General features: G+C 44.8%; 1 protein-coding gene across 1 annotated transcript in view; it reads left to right on the top strand.

The window, feature by feature from the left end:
- The first annotated feature begins 2,754 nt into the window (after window positions 1–2,754).
- C1GALT1C1 (C1GALT1 specific chaperone 1) overlaps window positions 2,755–10,094 on the top strand; it is a 62,338-nt gene continuing 54,998 nt past the window's right edge. Inside the window, exon 1 of the mRNA XM_068247528.1 lies at window positions 2,755–2,881. The gene's annotated coding sequence lies outside the window, so the exon portion shown is untranslated. The remainder of the gene's footprint in view (window positions 2,882–10,094) is intronic.

The following is a 10,094-nucleotide window of genomic DNA, read 5'->3' as shown; positions in this document are numbered from 1 at the left end:
CAGGGAAACCGCCGCTCACTTGGAGAGCAGGGCGGCGGTCTCCGCGCCTGAATCAGTGGTTGCATTGCAAGACATGTCTGGTGTGGCTGGGACTGCTAGTCCACACAGGTTCAGAAGGACGCGCACGCGCGCGCTGAGAGGCAGAGCTTATATGACAGCCAGAAAAGGGTCAGCTGACCAGGCGGGTCAGCTGACAATTTCACCACCTGCCATTGGTCCAGCACTTAGGGGAGGCGCTGGTGAGCGCTTTACTATATATACTGGGTGCTGGTCATTCTCTGGTTGTCTGCCGTTGCGATCACTACGTGGTAGCACTCAGACCTTGTCTGTATCTGTGTTCTAGCATAGTTTCCAAAGGTGTTGACATCAAGGCGTTCACACCTTAGCATTAGGAACATTAAATTGTATTATTTGTTATGACCTTCTGCCTGCCTGACTATTCCTCTGTACTCTGATCTTGTACCTTGCTATTTCTGATATCCTGTTGCCAAACTCTGCTCGTTCCTGGACTCTGCATTTGCCTCCTGATTCTGTACTGTGCTTATCTGATACTCCGTTGCCAAACCCTGTCTGTTTATTGGATTCCGTATCTGCCTCCTGAATCAGTACCTCATCTGTCTGTGTGTTAACGACCTGGCTTGCCGACCTCGAGAACTGGCCTTACTGTTAGAGGCAGTTCCCAGACCTGTTAGTGACACCCTCCCTTTCGGGTGTCACTCACGCTCTGTTCTTCTTACCCTCAGCCTAGCTCCTCCCCCCTGGAGTGTCTAGGCCATAGGAAGGAACATACTAGAGATGGGAAGTTCTGATCTTTTCAATGATTCAGATGATTCGAATCGGATCATTGAAAAGATCCGGATCTTTGATCCGAATCTCGGATCATTTTACTAGTGAAGCATTGGGGAGGATGAATGGGGAAATAGACACACAGGCAATTCATAGCACCTTTGGCTGTTCAACACTTCTTTACCTTCATTTGCTGCAAACTCTGCTACCATAATAAAATTACCCACCTCAGACACATATGGAAGGATCCAACTAATAATTGCACATACCACAATTTGCAGCAGGTCATACGAGACTATATAGGTTACCCCCCCCCCCCCCCCCCCCCAGCACTAGGTAACAGTAACCGATTACACACGCTCGTTTTCCGTCCTCTTATGGTATGTTTGCTAATTTATGCTTATTGGTGATTGTTGTGGTTGTTAATTCAGCTGAAGTCCCCAGCTATAGATGTAATATGCAGGAGGCTGGGAATGTCAACACAACGTTACACGCACAATTAGCTAGTAGGTTTTCTCCTGTATAATAATGTGATATTCAAATAATCAAAACACGACCATCCACATCTGACTCCCATAGGGCCCAGATATGGCAATTTTGGCAGGGCATACTGGAGATCTGTGTCACTAAACAGGCTCATGAAGTTCCAGGTCCACAATCATACCACACCATCTCCCAGACTTGTTTCCTCTCTCTCTGGTTGGGACATTTTTATGAACCATTTGGTATCTGTGCTGCTTATCCTGGCATATGATATGCACATTACAATGCACAATTGGGGATTAATTATTTGCTGTGCTCTGAGTGCAAGTTTGGCCCCCCTCTAACAGAGCGAAACATCTCTGCTCTGTGCTTCCAGGACCTCGCTGCCCGCTGAGAGGGGGCGTGCCGCTCCTGGCCCCGCCCCCTTTGTGATCCGAATCGTTCATTTTCATGATTTGGATGATTCGACTCACAAAAGAGATTCGGATCAAAGATCCGAATCGTTCATGATCCGGACAACACTAGAACATACTTCTGGAGAAGTACTCAAAGTATACTGTTGCATCAAACACTCACTTGTTCTTTCTGGTGTCCAGAGGTTAGTAGATATATCTGATTATCGGTGATACTGCAGATCACCAATAATCGGGTATATTCTGTATTCCTGGTGAGACTGCAGTTCACCGGTAATCAGATCCTCTCTGTGTTACACCGATCGTTACAGATTGTTAATTTTATAGCTCAAGTAATTTTTTTAACATTTTTTTTCATAATTGGAGAAATATTTAACACAAGTGTGGTATACTGGTATGATTATTGTATACTACCCCACGTCTTGTTCCTCCCCTATTCCTTTAGATTGTAAGCTCACAAGGGCAGCGCTCGCGCACCCTTTTGTGTCTTGGAATTTCTTATACATTTTATTCACCATTTTTTGTCACTGTAATTACCAATTTTGTATTTTTTAGATTGGTATATACAATCGTCTGTATTTATTATGTACCCCAGGTTTGTTTCTTACTTTGTATATCTCCATGGATTATGTTGAAGCTTTATAAATCAATAAGAATAATGTAACAATCAATTGAAAAAAATATATATATTGTAACTCTGTAAGTTTTAAACCTTGTATGGCCTGTGGCTACCTTTAGACATTCCAAACATTAATTTGAAGGGGACTATAAATCTTTCAGTGAAAAGTTAGCTTGATGAATATATATAGACCTTACACAGTTGTAATGACTGCGTGTACTAGAAATACTGCAAAACAAGCAAATGCAGAAGTTCACTCCCATTTTAAGTTAAGCTGAACGGAATGCCGAAAAACAAGAAAAAAAACGAGTATATTGCTCATCCTGAATAAACAGGCTTTCTCTGCATCATCACAGTAAACATAACTGACGTGTGAGCACTGGGTGGTGAGCTCAATATATTAAACATGTGGTTTGCCCACAGCAAATATGGCTGCCGGTGAGAGCTGAAAGACAGGACACGTCAGAACTGCACACGTGACCAAATGTCATCCGCGCATGAAGGCGGAAGTATTAGATCCGGTAGACGTTGAAGTGGTTCGGAGACGGTTGTTGGGCTTGTTGCTCGTGGAAGCAGAAGAGTAAGTATGGGCTCGGGGCACATCAAATGCTGGTCTGTTCTATGTGTGTTTAAGAAAAGGTCTTTACGGAGTAAATCCAAAACCGATGAAATATTCATAGCTTTTTGAAGGCTTAGGTGAGCAGATCTCTTTTGCTACTGTTATTGACGTCACTGACACAGGTGCCATCGGCTGCAGGTGTCATGCATGTACTTACTGAGAAATCTGCTATCACATTTCCATAGTGTCGTTTTTCTTCCCCTGCTTATTCACAGGTATTCAGCATGACAAAGGCTGTTACAACTTATCTTTTCAGTGAGCATTTTGGCTAAAGCTTTTTGTGATGGTTGTGTGATGTTATAGTGCTGTCATGAAACAGAATTTGGTTTGCCCTCTATTTTATTATCTGCAGTGCACCTCAGATGAAAACCTTCAGTTTCTCAGTTCAGGATGTCAGATGTGATATTACTTGTGGCACTAGTTATTGAGGTGAGCCAGCAGGAAATTCCACTAATGTGATTGGGTAGGTACTAAAATAATGTGCGTAGTTCATGCACAGTATAGATAAAATGTCCAATAACACATGTACAACAATACTTAAATAATTAAAGGAAATCTGAACTGCCACACATCAGCAGAATCTGTTAAAATCCTGTTTCTGGCATTTTTGCTGTTCTCCAGTGGCTTTTCTATCGGTTATAATGTATTATGTACAGTAGAAAAGATGGCACTGGTCCCTAGATAACTTACAAGTTGGTTCTTCGTGGCCATACTTGAGAGCAGTGTTGTAAGGTAGTGAGCATGCACTGAAGCAAGGGGAGTTGCAGGAACACAGCTGGGTCTAGCAGGGTATGACTTGTGAGAGGTTGAAGTACTGGATTGGACTGCATGACATTTGTATACTTAACCACTTGAGGACCGTGGTGTTAAACCCCCCTATTGACCAGGCCATTTTTTACTTAATAAGCCACTGCAGCTTCAAGACCTTGCTGCAGAGCCGCACAACTCAGCACACAAGTGATTTCCAAGGCCCCACCTTTTCTCCCTACTAACAGCTCTCTGTTGGTGGGGTTTGATTGCTCCCCAGGTGTTTGGGCGTGGTCGCAGCGGCAGCCCCAGGACCGCCTAACGCCAATTGGCTTCAAGTCCTGGGGCTGCATTTTGCAGGAGATCGCGCACAGGCTGCGCGCGCATCTCCTGCTCAGGGGGCGGAGCTCCGCCCCCTCTTCAGTCTCCGAGCGGCAATACTGTTAGACGGCATGATCAGTCTATTTACATGTACAGCGCTGCGATCGGCAGCAGCGCTGTACTGGGGACTGCCGTGTGGCACGGCTGTCCCCCTGGGGGACAAGAGAGCAATTGGCTCTCATAGGGTGAAGCCTATGAGAGCTGATCGCTATGATTGGCTGGCTGGGGGGAAAGAGGGTTTTAAATAAATATATAAAAAAAAAAAAAAAAAAAAAAAAGTAAAAAATAATAAACACATAAATATCTATAAAAATAAACACTGGGGGGGAGCGATCAGACCCCACCAACAGAGAGCTCTGTTGGTGGGGAGAAAAGGGGGGAATCACTCGTGTGCTGTGTTGTGCGGTCCTGCAGCTTGGCCTTAAAGGACTTCCGAGGCCAAAATCTGGGCCCAAAACATAAAAAAAGTTAGCTACCTTCATGGCTTTGTAAGGCACGGAGGACGCCGTCCGCGCCCTCCGTGCCGTTCCGCCTGGTCCCCTCTGGTGAATAGCCCCCCGAAAGGCTGCGACCCCACGGTCCGGGTCGGCATCTTCTGCCCCTATAAAGATGGCCGCCGGAGCTGGCCACGGCTGCGCAGTCCGCATAGCCGCTACTGCGGCTGCGCAGCTCTAGGGCCAACCCCCCGATCACATAACGAGCCCTAAAGCTGCTGTGGCCAATTATGCAAAACACAGCCTGGTCTTTAGGGGGGTTTACCACTGTGGTCCTCAAGTGGTTAAAAACAGCCTTAACAGTTTGGAAAGCTTAAAGTTGTCAGTTCATGTATGCTTACATTTATAGTAAGATAAGATGCAGGGCTGTGGAGTCGGTACAAAAATGATCCGAATCCTCAGTTCATGAAACTACCAACTCCAGGTACCCAAAATTGCTCAGACTTTAACTCTGAATCCACATCCCTGATAAGATTGCATCCAACAAATCAGGTATATTTAAGGTAGCCATACATTAGGCGATGATGGGTAGGTTCGACCTAGACACAAATGTCTGATCGGAGAGAGATCTGTCAGCTGCCCATATATCACAGGCAATTCCTGATCGATTTGAGCATAAAATCTCTCGGGAATCGGCTAAGTCTTACCTGCCTTGCTGCTGTTCCCGCAGTGTATAAATGTGTACGTACTGTCCTGTGTCGTGGTGCCCGTCCATCTTCCGAATCCGCTGCTCCTCTGTTAGCCCTATATATGCCGCCAGTGTGCTATGTATCGGCGGCGTCTATAGGGCTAATGGAAGAGCAGTGTATTTGGAAGATGGATAGGCATTGTGTGCAGGACAGGTAATGTATAAATGCACATTTTATACACTGCTGGAACAGCATCAGAGGTCTCATTGCTCATCCCAATATCGCTGGCCGCTGTGTATCTAATCCAGGACTGTGGAGTTACATCACCTTCTTTCGGCACTGAAAGTCGTCTGCTGCTATCTTCATGCTGCATTAACAGGTGACCAGCTAGCTAATGTAAGAGAAGCTGTGGAAGCGCACTCACACCCTGCACCCACTGATGCAGCCTGCTTCTGTACACCTGCATCGGTCATCTGACATGTCATAGTTACGGTACAGCATTGTAAGCAGTTCAGGTGACCAGCTGCTTGACGTAAGAGAAGCCATAGAAGTGCACACGCCCTGCATCCAGTTACACCCTGTTTCTGTACACCTGCACCAGTAATCTGACCTGCCATAGCTATTATACAGCATTGTAGTGAGCTGTGTATGGTCAGCAGCAATTGCTGCAGGCCTCATGGTGCAATGATTAAACCATTATAAAGCTTCATTTCCACGAACTGTTTACAGGCAGGAAAATGCATCTCAAACTCTCACAACTGCTTGCTGCTGCCTGGTAACTGCTTGCTGCTGCCTGGTAACTGCTTGCTGCTGCCTGGTAACTGCTTGCTGCTGCCTGGTAACTGCTTGCTGCTGCCTGGTAACTGCACACAGCTCAACAGTTCGTGGAAAAGAGGCCTTACTGTCCACTGCATCGGAAATAACTTCCAGTGTTCTCCCCAGGGCTAATTAAGTGGGCGGGCCGCCCGGCTGATTTGAAGCCCCGCCCGCCTGTTGTCATGTGCTTGCCTGGAGCTTCTAGTAAACTTCACATAGGAGCGCTCCATTGCCTGCTTTCAGTCAGCGCCAGCCTCGCACAATAGCAAAGGCTGACACTACACTGCAGGAGCGCTCCTCTGCCTGTCAGCTCATGTGTTCTGGTGAGACAGGGAGGGATTGGCTGGGCGGGTTGTAAGGGGCGGGACTCCTGTTCCGATTCTCCCTTCTGCTCTCCGAGTATTAGGATCTATTTTATTACGGTGCCTCTCACTCTCGTGAATGAAAACAGAGAGAGCAGTAAAGCAACAAAAAAAAAACAAAAACGATACAGCAGCAGCTTCCAGGAGTGAAATAAGAGCCACGTGGGTCTCCGGGACAGCCTCAGAGCGGCTCATGTAGTCTCTCCTTCTCCTCCAGACTGCAGGTAAACAACATGCCTGTGTAGTTGAAAACGGCAGCTGCACGTTTAATCCGGCTGGAGGGAGACACGGAGATCAGGAGAAGTGATGCCCCTTCACACCTCTGCATGTTTATTTATTTGCTGTGGGGGCAGAGGAGACACAGCCATGCAGAGCATCTGTCTGTAAAAAGGCAGCCCCCTGTGCACTTGTCTCCTGCTGTGTGTGTTTCCCCCTGGCCCCAGCTTTGTATCGTGTCTGTAGTGCTGCCCCTGCACACTGGGGACACTTAGTGGAGCTGAACTCTTGCACAGGACAGAAGGAAACAGAGAAATGCACCCTGTATTTACACAGTTTAGCCTGTCTAATTTGATCTCTTTCTGTGTCACATGACTGCAGAGAAGCTCATTTGAAAAGCACTAAATGTTAACATGTCTGCTTACAAGAAAGCAGGAAGTAGACACACTGCAGATTTATTGCAGCATTTGTATCAGCTGTAACAAAGAAATGTTTTTCTTTAAAGGACAACTGAAGTGAAACGGATATGGAAGCTGCCATAATTATTTACTTATAAGCAATGCCAGTTGCCTGGCTGTCCTGCTGATCCCCTGCCTCTAATAATTTTACCCTAGCCTCTGAACAAGCATGCAGCATATCCGATGTTTCTGATCATATTGACAGATCTGACAAGATTAGCTGCATGCTTGTTTCTGGTGTGATTCAGACACTACTGCAGCCAAATAGATCAGCAGGGCTGCCAGGCAACTGGTATTGTTTAAGAAGAAATAAATATGGCAGTCTCCATATTCTTCTCACTACAGTTGTCCTTTAAAGGTTATGCTCTGCTCTAAAAGATGCACAACAGAGGAGGTTCTCTGTTCAGGTCTGCTTAAAAAGGGACCTGCGCACCTTAATCTGAAACAATCTGCTAGGTACACACAATGCAATTTTCTGACAGATCTACTGTCAGATCGATTATTCCCAACATGTCCTATCTGATTTCTGCACGATTTCCTATAGAAGTGAACAGAAAATCGGAAATCAGATCAGGCATGTTGAAAATTGTCGAACTGACAGTAAATCTGTCCGGAAATTGCATTGTGTGTACTTAGCAGGTACATCGGCTTGCCTCCTCATCCTCTTTTTATTCTGTAAGCAGAGTTGCATTCCCCCCTCGCACGCCACCCGGCTACTTTTTCATGCCACCCGGCTGGAAAAAAATTCTGGGGAGAACACTGACTTCCATTAAATATGTTTACCGTTCAGTTGGCAGGATGCATGTTAACTGCTTAGGGTTCCAGGACGATTCTTTGTCCTAATCAGTGCTGCTGTCGGTTTTAGTACATAGAATGTACGCCACCCCCCTTCCCCATTAAAAAAATCATTGCCTGCTGCTGCCCGTGCATGGTCCTATGAATGATTGCTGCTTGCTAATAGCAATAATCATTCAATAAAGTTAGACAAAAAAAAAGTTTTAAAACGTAATAGAAATGTAAAGGGACAGGGTCCCAATAAACGAAAACGTTTTTTTTTTTTTTAATCCCCAGTTTTTAACCCCAGTCTAGCCTATTAACTGATTATAAACAGGCATAGGTTTTGCAGGGGTTAACACACTATTAATGACTTCTGCCTGTATTGATTGGATGCAATACCTAGGGCAAAAGATTGTGGCCCCAATGCTCTACAGATGATTTGCTCTGCTGTTGCCTAGCGATGCATCTGTACAGCACTATGGCCCCCAACCTGTCGCCCTAGAAAATGCATCCGGTTGCTAGACATGCAGGCTGGGGATAACGGTCCACCACATGCTCAGCTAGTAATAAAATATGGCATATGGGGTATCATTTTAACCCTGAAGGTCCAAAGCAGGGCTGGGGAGTCAGTCGAAGCAATTTTGAGTACCTGGAGTTGGTGGTTTCAATAAACTGAGGAGTTGGATGATTTTTGTACCAACTTCACAGCCCTGGTTAAAAATTAGACTTGGGCATTGGAGTCTTAGGTCGGAGCAGTTTTGGATACCTGGTGTTGGTGGTTTCATAACCAACACTATGGCCTCAATTCACTAAGATCATGCTGGAGATAAGGCAAGAGAAAACTTACCACCACACAGTGAGAGAGTTATCTTATCTCTTCATTACTTAAGTTACCTCCTCTGTAGTTAGTTTCACACGCAGTTAATTAACAGCCTGTTAGAATTCTGGAGTTATTTTAAGGATTGAAGAGTTAACTTAAAGATAGAAGAGTTAACTTTAGGTTTGCCTGAGGTAAAATGTTTCCTGAATACTACATGCCTTATTACCATGGTGATAACTCTAGAAACATTATTAAAGACAGGAGATAAGCTTAGTGAATTGAGGCCTATATCTCTGCAGCGAAAATAGATCAGCAGGGCTTCCAAGCTACTGGTATTGTTTTGAAAGGAAATACAGTGGAGGAAATAATTTTGACCCCTCACTGATTTTGTAAGTTTGTCCAATGACAAAGAAATGAAAAGTCTCAGAACAGTATCATTTCAATGGTAGGTTTATTTTAACAGTGGCAGATAGCACATCAAAAGGAAAATCAAAAAAATAACCTTAAATAAAAGATAGCAACTGATTTGCATTTCATTGAGTGAAATAATTTTTTGAACCCTCTAACAATAAAAGACTTAATACTTAGTGGAAAAACCCTTGTTTGCAAGCACAGAGGTCAAACGTTTCTTGTAATTGATGACCAAGTTTGCACACATTTTAGGAGGAATGTTGGTCCACTCCTCTTTGCAGATCATCTCTAAATCCCTAAGGTTTCGAGGCTGTCTCTGTGCAACTCTGAGCTTGAGCTCCCTCCATAGGTTTTCTATTGGATTAAGGTCCGGAGACTGACTAGGCCACTCCATGACCTTAATGTGCTTCTTCTTGAGCCACTCCTTTGTTGCCTTTGCTGTATGTTTTGGGTCATTGTCATGCTGGAACACCCATCCACGACCCATTTTCAGTTTCCTGGCAGAGGGAAGGAGGTTGTCGTTCAGGATTTCACGATACATGGCTCCGTCCATTTTCCCGTTAATGCGATTAAGTTGTCCTGTGCCCTTAGCAGAAAAACACCCCCAAAGCAAAATGTTTCCACCCCCATGCTTGACTGTGGGGACGGTGTTTTGGGGGTCATAGGCAGCATTTTTCTTCCTCCAAACACAGAGTTGAGTTAATGCCAAAGAGCTCTATTTTGGTCTCATCAGACCACAGCACCTTCTCCCAGTCACTCACAGAATCATTCAGGTGTTCATTGGCAAACTTCAGAAGGGCCTGCACATGTGCCTTCTTGATTATATAATTAATTAATTAGCTGTATTGTAGTCGCTTTTTTGGCTACTAATCCCATACACAAATAAAGGGGAAGGTTAAACCCATATAATAGACAATAAAAGAATGGATTGGGGTCGCACACCTCCTTAAGTATACCAAAATATAAATTTATTGATTGCTTATCTACAGATCATCCCATAAATACCCACAAGTGTAATAACATATATCCCAGACAATTAAAACCAACAAATGCAGAGCATCAA

The sequence above is a fragment of the Hyperolius riggenbachi genome, chromosome 8 (assembly GCF_040937935.1).
Source record: "Hyperolius riggenbachi isolate aHypRig1 chromosome 8, aHypRig1.pri, whole genome shotgun sequence".
Lineage (NCBI taxonomy): Eukaryota > Metazoa > Chordata > Amphibia > Anura > Hyperoliidae > Hyperolius > Hyperolius riggenbachi.
The sequence above is the reverse complement of the archived record's forward strand: the minus strand, read 5'-3'. Positions and strand labels throughout refer to the sequence as shown.